This window comes from Echinops telfairi, unplaced genomic scaffold (assembly GCF_000313985.2).
Source record: "Echinops telfairi isolate 266 unplaced genomic scaffold, ASM31398v2 ScPeMD7_17;HRSCAF=63, whole genome shotgun sequence".
In the NCBI taxonomy this organism is placed as follows: domain Eukaryota; kingdom Metazoa; phylum Chordata; class Mammalia; order Afrosoricida; family Tenrecidae; genus Echinops; species Echinops telfairi.
This window is the reverse complement of record NW_022103914.1, coordinates 358,670-372,131: the sequence shown is the minus strand read 5'-3', so window position 1 is coordinate 372,131 and position 13,462 is coordinate 358,670. Positions and strand designations below refer to the sequence as shown.

At 45.1% G+C, this 13,462-nt stretch overlaps 1 protein-coding gene across 1 annotated transcript in view; it reads right to left on the bottom strand.

Moving 5' to 3' along the window:
* The window catches only part of CASR (calcium sensing receptor), a 127,942-nt gene extending 114,762 nt beyond the window's left edge, over positions 1 to 13,180 (bottom strand). The window contains exon 1 of the mRNA XM_004712227.3: positions 13,121 to 13,180. The gene's annotated coding sequence lies outside the window, so the exon portion shown is untranslated. The remainder of the gene's footprint in view (positions 1 to 13,120) is intronic.
* Between the last annotated feature and the right edge of the window lie 282 nt (positions 13,181 to 13,462).

The window sequence follows — 13,462 nt, the reverse complement described above, 5'->3', positions numbered from 1 at the left end:
TCATGGGGCCGGGGGCGGGGAGGGAGGGGAAAAATAAAGAGCTCATACCAAGGGCTCCAGTAGAAAGTAAATGTTTTGAGAATGAGGATGGCAACAAATGTACAAATGTGCTAGACATAATGGATGGATGGATGGATTTTGATAAGAGCCCCCAATAAAATGATTAAAATTTTTTTAAATGTCAAAAAAGAGAGAGAGAGAAAAGAAATGGAATGTGAGGAAGCGTAGAAAGTGGGGAGGAAGTGTCTAGAAACTCCCAGGAACAGCCAAGAATTACAAGACTTTCCGGTGCTTCTCTTCCTAGGGCAGCCTCGCATGGAAAATTTCTCTCTGACACTGTGGAATCAAAGGGTAGACACCAGCAAGCCACACGCAGCTGCAAGACGAGGCAGGGGATCAAGAAGAGTTAAGTTAAGCCCGGGCTGTTTTCCATCTTGTTGTTAACCTGGCTTGATTTCACCAAGGCAGGAAAGGGCATGTGGCAGGTGGGGAGGCAATCAGCTCCCACCATGGCTGTTACAAGAGGACCTCACACTGCATGAGACATGCTCTGCTTTCCAGGGCTTTCAAATCCCTACACAGAGGCAGACAAAATTCCTCAGGGTGGAATATATATATATATATATATATATTAGAATTGCAATGAGATTTTTTAGCCCTTAAGAGTGGTTGCAACTGGAAATGCAATGAGATGTGGGCTCTGGGCAGGTGCAGCCGAGAGAGCTTTCTGGACTAACATGCCTGGATGATCTCTGGATAGGTGCCAGTAGGGTCCAGGCTGGGGACTTGGCAGCAGTGAGGTATCTGAGGCAGGTCTGAAAAGGCACGGAGACAGAAAAGCTGGGAACCGTGTTGGTGAAAGTGGCCGGACAGTAAAAGGTAAAAGGGATGTGAATTAGAGTGTCCAGCAGCTGGTTGACTGAAGATAAGGAAGCTGGGGCATGCTGTCATTGTTTGGTGCCTGTGAGTAAGTACTGGCTCACAGCAACCTATGTATACCAGATTCTGTGTCATCCTTACAACGGTAGGTAGAGAGAGTGCCACAAACTTCCAAGGGCACACAACTTGGGAAGTTGCCGAGCTAGGATATAGGCCCAGTGAGTCTAACACTAGACTAGAGCCAAGGCTTTTCCACCAGAGACCTGGATAATGACTGAAGGAGCCCACTAGCTGATGCCCGGGGAATCTGTGGCTGTCATGGGGAGCATCAGTTTGAAAGTCCACCTTTCCTACGGTGCCAAAGCCACCTTAGGGCAGTTGGCTTCCAGAAAGAAACCCTCCTGCTTCCTGCTCACTCCCTTCTGATAGGGCGACCAAACTGGAGATGTGTAGTGCTCGGCCCAGCCTCGCTGAGCCTGCAAGACCAAGTCCGTGTCCTTAGAGTGGGAGCTCACTTGGTGCTTGCTGAACTAAACTAAAGGCTGGTGTCAGATTAGTCAATATTTCTTATATTCAGAGAAGATGAACAGGACTTTTCACCTCTAAGGACAAACAATTCTCGACCATTGAGAGAACAATTTCAATCCCTTTGAGTTTGTTTCTTTCTACGTTAAAAACAGCAAACAAGCCAGAAATATGCAATTAGGAACTCTGGCAACAGAAAGTATGGGAGAAAGGTGGCAAGTCACTCCATGTATCTGTTTGTAATTGTGTGTGTGTGTGGAGAGAGAAAGAGCGAGAGCGAGAGCAAGAGAGAGAGAGAGAGAGACTTGTTGAAAGAAATATGGCTGAAATTAGTCCTCTCATCAAGTATCCTGTTACCTTTAGCCCCATCATCACCGATAAGCTTTCACTGAGGGCTGAGAAAAACAGGTTTCCACCCTGGTTCCCAGAGGGGGTGGGGGTATCTATCACAGAGGAGAGACACATAAAATTCGATTCAATCTACTTACTTAACCTAAGAAATCTTTTTTCTTCCTGCTTTTTAAAAAAATACAAGACAGATTTTGGGACTAGTTCAGTTAAAAAGAGTCAGCCAAGCACCTGCCACGCACTCAAGATGTATCAAGCACTTGCCAAGTGTTGTTGTTCGGTGCTCCTGAGCCAGCTTCTACTCACACAGGCCCTGTGTACAATAGAACCAATTTCTGACAGGCCTCCCATGCTTCCAGCTGTTAGGTTTGAGCCCCTTGTTGTGGCAGCTGGAAATAGAGGAAAGAGCTAGGAGGCAAAGGGAATTTATAGAGGTCTAAATAAAGGCATGTACATATGTAAATATATTTATATATGAGGATGGGAAAATAGATCTATGTGCATGTATTTATAGGTTTAGTATGAAGCATGTCCTTTTCAGAGGCTGGTTTCTCCTGGTAACATGTCAAAAGCTTGTGAGAGGAAGTCTCACCACCCTCACTTCTACAGAGCATTCTGGCCATACATCTTCCAAGATAAAGTGCTTGTTCTTTTGGTAGTCCACAGCACATCTAATATTCTTCACCGACGCAATTCAAAGGCATCAATTCTTTTTTGTTCTATCTGCCTTACTCATCGTCCAACTTTCACATACACTAGAGATAATCAAAACTAGCTTGGCATCTAGGGTCTTAAAGGCTTGAAGATAAACAAGCAGCCATCTAGCTGAGAAGCAACAAAGCCCACATGGAAGAAACACACCAGTATGTGTGATCATGAGGTGTCTATGGGATCAGGTACTAGGCATCAAAGACCCAGAACAAAAAATCATTGTGAATGGGGGAGCATGGAGTGGAGACCCAAAGCCCATCTGTAGACAATTGGACATCCCCTTACAGAAGGGTCACAAGTAAAAGACAAGCCAGTCACGGTGCAGTATAGCACCGAGGAAACATACAGCTTTCCTTACAAATTTCTAGTTCTTGAATGCTTCCACCCCACCATTATCATGACCCCAATTCTACCTTACAAATACGGCTAGACCAGAGCATGTACACCGGTAAAGATAAGAGCTCTCAGCACAGGGAATCCAGGACAGATAAACTCCTCAGGACCAATGAGAGTAGCGATACCAGGAGGGTAAGGGTAAGTGGTGGGTGGGGAGAAAGGGGAACCAATCACAAGGATCTAATATAACCCCTTCCTAGGGGGAAGGACAACAGAAAAGTGGGTGAAGGGAGCCAGTGGTCAGTCTAAGACATGGGGAAAAATTGGAAATTATCAAGGATTCATGAAGGAGGGAGGGTGGAGGAAGGGGAAAAGTGAGGAGCTGATACCAAGGGCTCAAGTAGAAAATGTTTTGAAAATGATGATGGCAACATATATACAAATGTGCTTGATACAATGGATGTATGTACGGATTGTTATAAGAGCTGTAAGAGCCCCCAATAAAATGATTTTAAAAAATCTATATATACATCATGGCTTGGATCAGGCACATCTCAGTTCTCAAAGTTGACACCTGTGCATTTCAGTACTTTACAGAGGTCATCTGCAGCAGATGGACACAATGCAATCCATTGTTTAATTTCTTAACTGCTGCTTGCACTGGCATTGAGAGTGGATCCTAGTAAAATAAAACCCTTAACAACTTCAGTATCTTTTCCATTTATCATGGTGTTGTGCATCAGTACCATCATGGGGATTTTTGTTTTATGTTGAAATGTAACCCGTACTGAAAATTTTAGTTTTTGATCTTCATCAATAGTGCTCCAAGTCTGGTTGATTTTCAGCAAGCAAGGTTCTGCCATCTGCATAGTGAAGGTTGTTAATGAGTTTTCCTTTAATTCTGGTGCTACATTCATCATCATAGAGTCCAGCTTTGCAGATTATGGGCTCAGCATGTTGTTGTTGACAGGTGTCAACCAGTCAGTTGCCACTCACAGGGACCCTACATACAACAGAGGCATCCCAACATTTGTTCTTATGTTTGAGGCCATTGTTGAAGCTACTGCGTCAACCCACCTTGTTGAGCGCCTTCCCGTTTTTCACTGCCACTCTACCAAGCATGATGTCCTTCTCCAGGGACTCGTTTCTCCTGCCATGTCCAAAGTATATGAGGTGAAGTCTCACCATCCTTGCTTCTAAGGAGCATTCTGGCTGTACTTCTTCCCAGAAAAATTTGGTTGTGTTTTTGGCAGTACGGTATTTCCCATATTATTTGCCAGTCCCATAATCCAAATACATCAGTTCTTCTTTGATGTTTTTTATTCAATGTCCAACTTTCACATGTGTATTAAGCAATTGACAATACCTTGGCTTGGGTAAGGTGTTCCTTAGTCCTCAATGTAACCTCCTTGACTTCCAAAATCAAGATTTACCCAATAAAATGAATCGCTTGATATCTTGACTGCTGCTTCCATGAGCATTGATTGTGGGTCCAAGCAAGATGAAATCTTTGCCTACTTTAGCCTTTTCTCCATTTATCATGATGTTAAATATTGTGAGGATTTTGGTCTTCTTTAATCCATACGGAAGGCTGCAATTCGTGATCTTCATATGCAAGCGCTTCAGGGTCTCCTCACTTTCAGCAAGCAAAGTTTTGTCATCAGCATATCAAGGATTGTTAATAAGCTTTCCTCCTATCTGCATATCACATTCTTCTTTATATAATCCAGCTTCTCGGATTATTTTTTCAGCATACAGACTGAATAAATGTGGTGAGAGGATATGACTCTGAGACACACTTTTCCTAATTTTAAACCTTGCACCATTCCCTCTTCTGTTCGCACAACTGTCTCTTGATCCATGGGACGTGTAAGTTCTGTGAGAGCACAATGAAATGCCCTGGAATTCCAGTTCTTCTGATCCACATAGTCAAATGCCTTGGCAGAGTCAATGAAACACAAACAAACATCTTTCTGGTATTCTCTGTGTTCAGCCAAGATCTATCTGACACCAGCAATTATATCTCTCGTTCCACATCCTCTTCTGAATCCATCCTGAACCCATGGCAGCTTCCTGTCAAGGTACTGCTGCAGCCACTATTGGATGATCTTCAGCAAAATTGCACTTGTACGTGATATCCATGACATTGTTCTATAATTTGAGAGTTCTGTTGGGTCACCTTTCTTTGGAATGGGTACAAATAGGGATCTCTTCCAGTCAGTTGGCCAAATAGCTGTTTTCCAAATTTCTTGGCATAGATAAGGGAGTGCTTCCAGTGCTTCATCAGCTCGTTGAAATATTTCAGTTGGTATTCCGTCAATTCCTAGAGCCTTGTTTTTGAGCTAATGCTTCCATGCATTTGCTTGGCATACAGACTTTAAATAAGTATGATGAAAACATACAACCTAACATAATCCTTTACTGATTTTAAACCATGCAGTATTCCCTTGTGCTTTTCAAATGACTGCCTCTTGGTCTATGTGTACAGGTTCCACATGGACACCTTCCACATAAAGCTTATTTAAATGTCACAGTCAGTCTTTGAAGGATACATTTACTAGGTTTTAGAGATAGCACTACTTTAGCCACCAGTAAAAACTAAATACCCTGCTCAAAACCACTGAGATAGAAAGTCTAACTTTAACTGAACTCTAAATTGTTCATTTTACAGTTTTTCATCTCAATCCTTTGGCTGTATTTGTCCATTTCAATGGTTTTAAGCAATATTCCAGTCTTACAAGCCTGAATTCAGTATTACATTATTAAGCCAAAATATCTTAGACTCTGCATCTATTGGTGAAACAGGCTTAAAGCTCCTGGCAGCTTTTTAAGTACACTTTTGGACTATTTTCTGCTTCAAGAAAGAATGATGTACTGGTGCTGCTGTTATAAAATAGGGACCACCTAATTCCTCTACCTCTACAGGCTTTTGATAAAGTTCATGTGGACACCTCAAGCAGGGTTATTAGATTGCGCTGACACTTGAGGAAAAACTCAATCAGGTTAGTGTCAAGCAAGAGCTGAATCAAAGCTATCAGGTATGAATCAGGGTTATTGATATGTGCCACATCATGACAATAGCAAGTGGGTGAATTCTAATGTTCCTTCATACTGAGATAACAATGCCCCCAGACACTTGAGAGAGAATACAGATATTGGTTTGGATCAATGAACCTCTCCGACCCTATTTTATGTTATGATGTTGGTGCTCAGTGGCATCAATTTATTTCCAACTCACAGTAATGGAACTACGTACCACAGAACTGAACGCTGTCTGGGGACGCACCTTCCTCACAATTGTTTGAGCCAACTGCTGTCGCCAGAAGACCCCATCTCATCGAGGGTCTTCCTCTGTGGGGATGACTTTCTATTTGACCAAGCATGATGTTTTTTCCCAGGGACTGTCCTGATAACATGTCCAAAGTATGGGAGAAAAGTCACCCCACTCTTTCTTTTCAGGAACATTCCGGCCGTACTTCTTCCAAGACAGATTGGTTTGTTCTTCTAGCAGCGCATGGTACTTTTAATAAGTCTTTGTCAACATCAGAATTCAAATGCCTCGATTCTTCTCAAAGTGCCCTCATTCAATGTCCAACTCTCATCTGCAAAAGAGGCCATTGAAAATGCCATGGCTGGGGCCAGGCACACCTTAGTCCTCCAAGTGACACCCTTGCTCTTCAACACTTTAAAAAGTGGTCTGGTGCGGCAGATGTGCCCAAAGCACTATGCCATTTGATTTCTGACGGCTGCTTCCAGGTGCGTTGATTGTGGATCTAGACAAGATGAAACTCGTGACAGCCTCAACATACTCTGTTTGTCATGGTGTTGGCTACTGAGCCCGTGGTAAGAATTTTGGTTTTCTTAACATTAAGTTGCAATCCTCACTGAGTTTCATCAGAACTCGGTGCTTCGAGTCCTCTTCACCTTTAGCAAGCACGGTTGTGTTATCTGTATATCACAGGCTGTCAATGAGCTTGCTGTCAAGCTTGAAGCTGAGTCTTTCTCCCTGTAGCCCAGCTTCTCTGATTATGGTCTCAGAATCAGTCTGGTGAACAGATCCGTCTCTGAGGTACAGCCTTTCTGATTTTAAACTATGTGATACTGCCTTGTACTGTTCAAATGAGCACCTCTTGGTTCGTGTTCAGGTTCTGAAGCAGTATGAATGTTCTGGAATTCTCATTCTTTGTACTGTTATTCATAATACTTCTGACCCACCTAGTTGAATGCCTTTTCATAGTCAATAACACAAGCAAACTTTCTGGTAGTCTCTGCTTTCAGCCCAAGTCCATGTGACTTCAGAAATGATATTCCTCATTCTCAATCCAGCTTGAATTTCTGGCAGCTTCGGTTGACGTACTGCTGCAACTATTTTTGAATTAGCTGCAGCAAAATTTTAGTTGCATCTGATGTTAATGATATTACTCAATAATTTCTGCCTTCTGCTGGGTCATCTTTCCTTGGTATGGCACAAATATAGATGTCTTCCAAGTCTCTTGGCATAGACAAATGAGTGCTTCCGGTGTTTCATCAGCTTGTAGAAACATTTCAGTTGGTATTTCATCAATTCCTGGAGCTTTGTTTTTGGCTAATGCCTTTAGCGCAGCTTGAACCTCGTACTTCGGCACCATTGGTAATTGATCATATGCTACCTCTTGAAATGGCTGAATGTGGACTAGATATTTTTTTGTACATTGACTTCGAATATTCTTTCCATCTTCTTTTGATGTTTTCTGTAGCATTTAATATTTTGCCCACATAATCTTTTATTATTGCAACGTGGGACTTGAAATTTTTCTTCAGTTCCTTCAGTTTAAGATTCACCAAGTATATTCTTTAGTTTCATTGTTCTAATGACTTCCAATTTTTCTAGGTTCATACTTGGTACATTCCACTTTCTGATTATTATTAAGGTATGACATCAGTTGCCAAAAAAGATCTTCCGAATCAGAAAGACATTTTGGGGTATCAATCATTAAGTCTTTACACATAAGCATTTCCAGATTCCCGATCTTGGGGTCTCTGGAGCCCCCTGAATCCCAGGCAGGCATGACCCCTGCACATGCTCTTCCTCACTTCTGACCTCTAACCAGGGACTGACCTCTGTGTGATTATTGCAGAGCCACCTCCAGCATTCATCTCCTCTCCATGATCTCTGCCAGTCACCATGGTTCAGGCCATCACCACCATTGTCTAAATGGCTCTATCTTTAAATGATCTCCCTGCTCCAAACATTCCCTGCAGCCAGAATGATTGCACCCTAAACAAAAATGCTAAGTCACATCATTTATACGATAAATAATGAAAATAAACGCACACAATTCCCCCACCGCCACCACCATCAATTGCCTTCAAGTTAACTGCAGCTCCAGTCGACACAATGTGTATCAGAGTAGAACGATGCTCCCGAAGGTTTTAATGGCTTATTCTTCAGAGGGACGTGGCTAGGCTTTTCTTTCAGGGCACCTCTGATTCCCAGGTGATTTTTACACACAAAATGTAGATTCTGGTTCCGTCTGAGATGGCAATGCAGATTCTCAGCAGGGGATCAAATGGAAATGAACTGGTTTGCAACCCAAAGTTCCAAATCAAGAAAGTGGCATAGCCATGCCTCTAACGTGGGTGAATCTGGCCCCAGAGTCTATACTTTAAACACCTGAGGACATGGAAGCTCTGTGACTAGCCTGCCCCCTCCCTAACCTCATCTCTTGGTGAATCCCTCCCAATTCTGCAGCTCTTCAAGCCACCTGCAGGCCTTAGAACCTTCCATGCCTCTGGGGATTTTCTGTTGTTCTATTTTACATACTAAGCCTTCTCTCAGGCCCTCTCTCCTTTGTCTGTCTAATAGGAAGTCTCATCTTTCAAGACTGAATTCATGGTTTATGTCCTTTATGAATCTGAGTCCTCCTCTCCTTGAGAACTGATCATTCCTCTATATAGCGCATCACTGTACCATGATTATGCTTCCCTTATAACGACTATAATATTTCACTTGCATTTGTGAGTTTCATTCTCCTTCCTGTAACTTCTATGCGTTCCTTATATGTTGGACGGCGACTTACCATTTTATTCATTGAATCTAGTATAGTACTAGACCTTTACTGTGAATAAATGAGAATATTTGTATGCATAAGAAACACGTCTTTGGTTAGAGTACCTCTTACTACTACATAGTGATTTTTGAATTACTTTTGCTTACGGCATCAATGCATACGTTCTTCATCATCGTCCCCTTCTTCTCCCCTCCCCTTTCTCTCCCCCCCTCCCCCCCTTCTCCTCCTCCTTGTTCCACTGACTGTATATGAAGCTTTGTAGAGACACATGTACTTACAGGGTAACTAAACTCTTCCATTCTTCCCCTTAGTTCAGTAGATGGGGTAAAGAGAAGAAGCTGCAGCCCATTTGGCACAATCCACCTAGGAAATCAATCACTGTCACTGCACAAGTCAAATTTTATAGGGTGTGTGTGTGAGCATACATATTTACCTTAGCAGTGGAAGGATAGGTGGTTTTATATTTGAACCACAATGCAAGTGTTTTATTGTGCCCCATGAAATCAATGGAGAAGAAAAAAGTTAAAGTCCATTTAAACCTTTAATTGAAAAGAAAACATGACAGTAATGGAACATCATGGCCAGCCGAAGACACGGCACATGCTGCTGTGATAGCAGAGCTGAGCAGGCAGTACGGCAAACAGAGCGTGGCAGCCTGACTTCTCGGTGACCACCAACCACATGCACTTCTGAACTGATGTATTCTGGTCCTGCCTCAAGACCAAGCACAGGCATACCTCATTTCACGGTGCTTTGCTTTATGTGCCTCGCAGTTACTGCTCTTTACAAATGGAAGGGTCTTTGAAACCACGTGTCAAGCAAGTGCACCAGCGCCATTTTTCTAACACCGTGTGCTCATTTCATGTCTCTGCTGCGTTTTCGTCGTTCTCACAGTATTTCCTACTTTTTCATAATGTTATTACACCCTTAATAGACCACAGTATAGTATCAATGTAACTTGTGTATGCACCAAGAAACCAAACAAAATGTTTCTGACTTGCTTTACACAACTGAACGTGTAACATCACCAGGATATACCTATCTATCTCCAACATTACCCACACTGGGGAACAAACCCATTGCCCTGAGTTGATCTGGACTCGGGGTGACCCTCCAAAGGGGTTCTGAGTCTGCAAATCTTTAGGAGAGCTGACAGCCAGATCTTTCTCTTGCAGAGTAGTTGATGGGCTCGAATGTCCGACAGGACACTGCTGTTAGCAGCTCCACACCTAATCCCCGCCCCACCAGGGCTCCTTCCAGTCTTCCCACTCGCTCTTCAATCTCAGCCCAGGGGACACTTCCTTGGGGAAACGTTCTCTTGAACAGAGTAAAGTCTCATTTCACTGCCAAAGAACTTCCCTTCTTTTCCTTAGAGGGCCTGTTTCAGTGAGGAGTTACTTACTTGCTTTGCTGTATTATACATGTTTGCTTCCCCAGAGCATCTCTAAGCTCCAGGAGAGCATGGAACTGGTCTGGTTTCATTCCATTTTGTCCCCAGTGACTGGCATAGAGCCTGGCACTCGTTTTGAAGGAATGAATGCTTCCTTCACTTCTTATAACATTCACTGTCCTGGTCTCTTAAGGATGATGTCCGATTGCTTACCCAGTCACCCAGCTGTCCTCAACCAGTCCTCTTTCTAACGCACCCAGCCCCACCCTACTACAACATCCTATATGGACTGGTTCTTATTTTCTAGCCCATATTCAAAGGACTTCTTATGGGGTGGCTGCTTCTAACCAGTGGTTCTCCACCTTCCTCATGCCGCGACCCTTTCATACAGTTCCTCATGTTGCGGTGACCCCCAAACCATAAAGTTATTTTTGTTGCTACTTCATCACTGTCATTTTGCTACTGTTATGAATTGGGCAACCCCGGTGAAAGGCTTGTTCGACCTCCAAAGGGGTCTCGACCCACAGGCTGAGAACCACTATTCTAAGCCATCTGAAATGCCTGATGTGTGAAACCCAGATCAAGGTCATGCGACATGAAAAGAAGGAATAAAAGAGGAAAACATGGAGACTGGGGTAGCTATTTGATGCTTTTAAATGCTACTCCAAAAGAATCTGCTAATTCGTAACAATAACTTTATGTTTTATGTAAATACATGCTGGTTTGCATACCCCCCCTACTCCCCCCCCGCCCCCCCAAAAAATTTAAACACTTTTCGACATGTGCCAGTTTACTGTGCTAATTGCTGGCGAGAAGTGAGCCACATGTAGTCTCTCACCCAAATCAGCAGTCTGTCAGTGGGGGGAGGAGGGGGTGGCGGGGGTGGAGTATTGCTAAATGACAGCTCTTCCATTCTTCTCCAGTCCAGGATCCTGGGGTGGTCCTCCCTCCTACCTCACTGCTCCTCTGCTAGCAGCTCTTCTACCTTCTCCACCCCACACCTTTTGTCTATCACAAAGCCATCGGCACTGGGCCCCTTCATAGGGCTTCAAGGAGGTAGGCATAAGACCCGGAGCGCCCAGGATTCTAAGTAAACAGCATTCAACCCTGTTATCGTGGGGAAGACTCCAACTCACAGTTATCCTACCAGAGAGAGTAGAACCACACAGGAGGGTGCCCAGGCTGGGGTGCCCAGGCTAGGGCTGGGTGGGCAGTTTGAAACCACCAGCTGTTCCCAGGTGAAAAGACCTGACAGCCTGCTTTCACACACAGCCTTGGAAACTCCACGTGGTCGTTTTCCTGTGTTCTAGATAGTCACTCACTTTAAGTCGGAATGCACGCAACAGAAATGGATTTTTTTAATCTTACAGAAGTAAGACATCTGTCTCCCACAGAACAGCTGGTGGGTGTGGACTGCCATCTGCTAGCAGCTCAGTGCTGTACCCTGGTGCCATGCCAGCAGGGCACCTCTCAGCTTCCTACAGAGGGGCAAAGTACCCTATTTTGGTTACTCAGCATGCTGGGGGGGAAGCAGGGGTGGGGGAGAACTGGATAGATATAACTGGTACAATTGTACTCTAAAAAGTCTGTACTTATAAGGTATCAGTTTCCAGAAATCGAGAGCCTTTCAGGAGACAAGCTTCACTAATTCTCCTCAGTCAGGTACTACTATTTGAACAGCGCTGGCAACAATCAGTTTAAGAAAAAAAATAAGTGAACATGGAATTTGCTGAAGGCTATTCCTCAAAGCTCCCTTCTTCCAATCGCAGAGAGAGTTACAGGAAGTAAAGGAACCAGGTTCTCTTTAATGGGCTCCCTACCTTGAGGGCTACCTGAGTGAAAGGCCAAACAAAACCACTGTGGGCAGCAAGTCTGAAAAGGAGGTAGTGAGGATATTAATTTTCTTCTGGTACTTTCAGTAGACAGAGGGTAGGGGGAGGAAATTATTTGGGTCAATCAATGACAGAACAAGGGAGAGACAAACTCAAATGCCACAGGAGGCAAACTTTTGGAGTGTTTGATTATTTTTAATAATAATATGTTTGCATGGTCTCTAGAAAACTATACATTTGAAGTAATGCAAAGCTACGGGGGTGCAGGAGGTTACAAGTTGAGCTACAAATCCCACGGTGAGCAGTTCGATACCACGAGCTTCTCTGAAGGCTCTGCCAGAGAAGCTTTCTGCTACAGTCAAGATTTACAGCCTCAGAAACACAGTGCGGGTGGGTCTACCTTGTCTCAGAATGGACTCGATGGCCAATCTTTGTTTTTTAACTTGACCATTATAACACACACACACACACACACACACACACACACACACGCGCGCGCGCGCGCGCGCGCGGTTGATTAGGCCTAGGGACTGACTGACAGATACCTTAACTATGGGGCCACTGCGGCACTATGTCCAGGACTAGAGATCCTGTGAGGATGGGTGCTGAGACTATGCTGTCCCCACCCCTGACCCCCACCTCCACCTCCACCCCCTTCCCGGTAAGGTACATTAAGAATAGAAAGCGGCCTGCTTCTCAAGTTAGCACAAGAGAAAGGAGTGTTTTCTCTGTTACAAGGCGGGGATACAAGAGACTACCCACAGCCCTTCTCTTAGCTCTCTCTGAGTTCAACCCCAAAGGCAACCCCCATGCCCTCTGAGGGTAACCATGGTCAGCAGAGTCTGGTCACCCAAGAAGCCTTCGGTCATGCTACCTGGGACCTAACCCTTCAACAGCCCCCACGCCACCCCATGATGCCTCTAAGGCCGAGCTGCTTTGGGGTGCGCCCTTCGTTTGGCCCCAAGCCAGTGACCCCTCGACACCCCACCCACGGCCCCTCCCCACTCGTGGAGTTGTCTGACCGCCCTCCGTGAGTCCCTCCGTCCTACCTGGCGACCAGGCCCGGGCTACTCTGCAGGGCAGCGCTGGCTCCTCGGCTGCGGGTGCCCACCAGGATGGGCTCGGGCTGAGCGCAGAGCTTCGCGTGGGACCTACTCCCCGAAGCCAAGGTCACGGTTCCGGGGAGGTGCTCGGCTCCAGGAGCTCCCCGCACAGGTCCTCCAGCCTGGTCACAGCGGCCCCCGCAGACCCCCTGGCCAGTCCCTGGCTCCGCCCCTTTCCCGATCCCGCCAGCGGGCCCTGGGGGACCCGACGGCTCCTGAGCCCCACTCCCCGGGGGAGGTTCGCTCTAGTCCCCCTACTCTGGCGCCTGGGCTTCCCTCCCCGGCCAC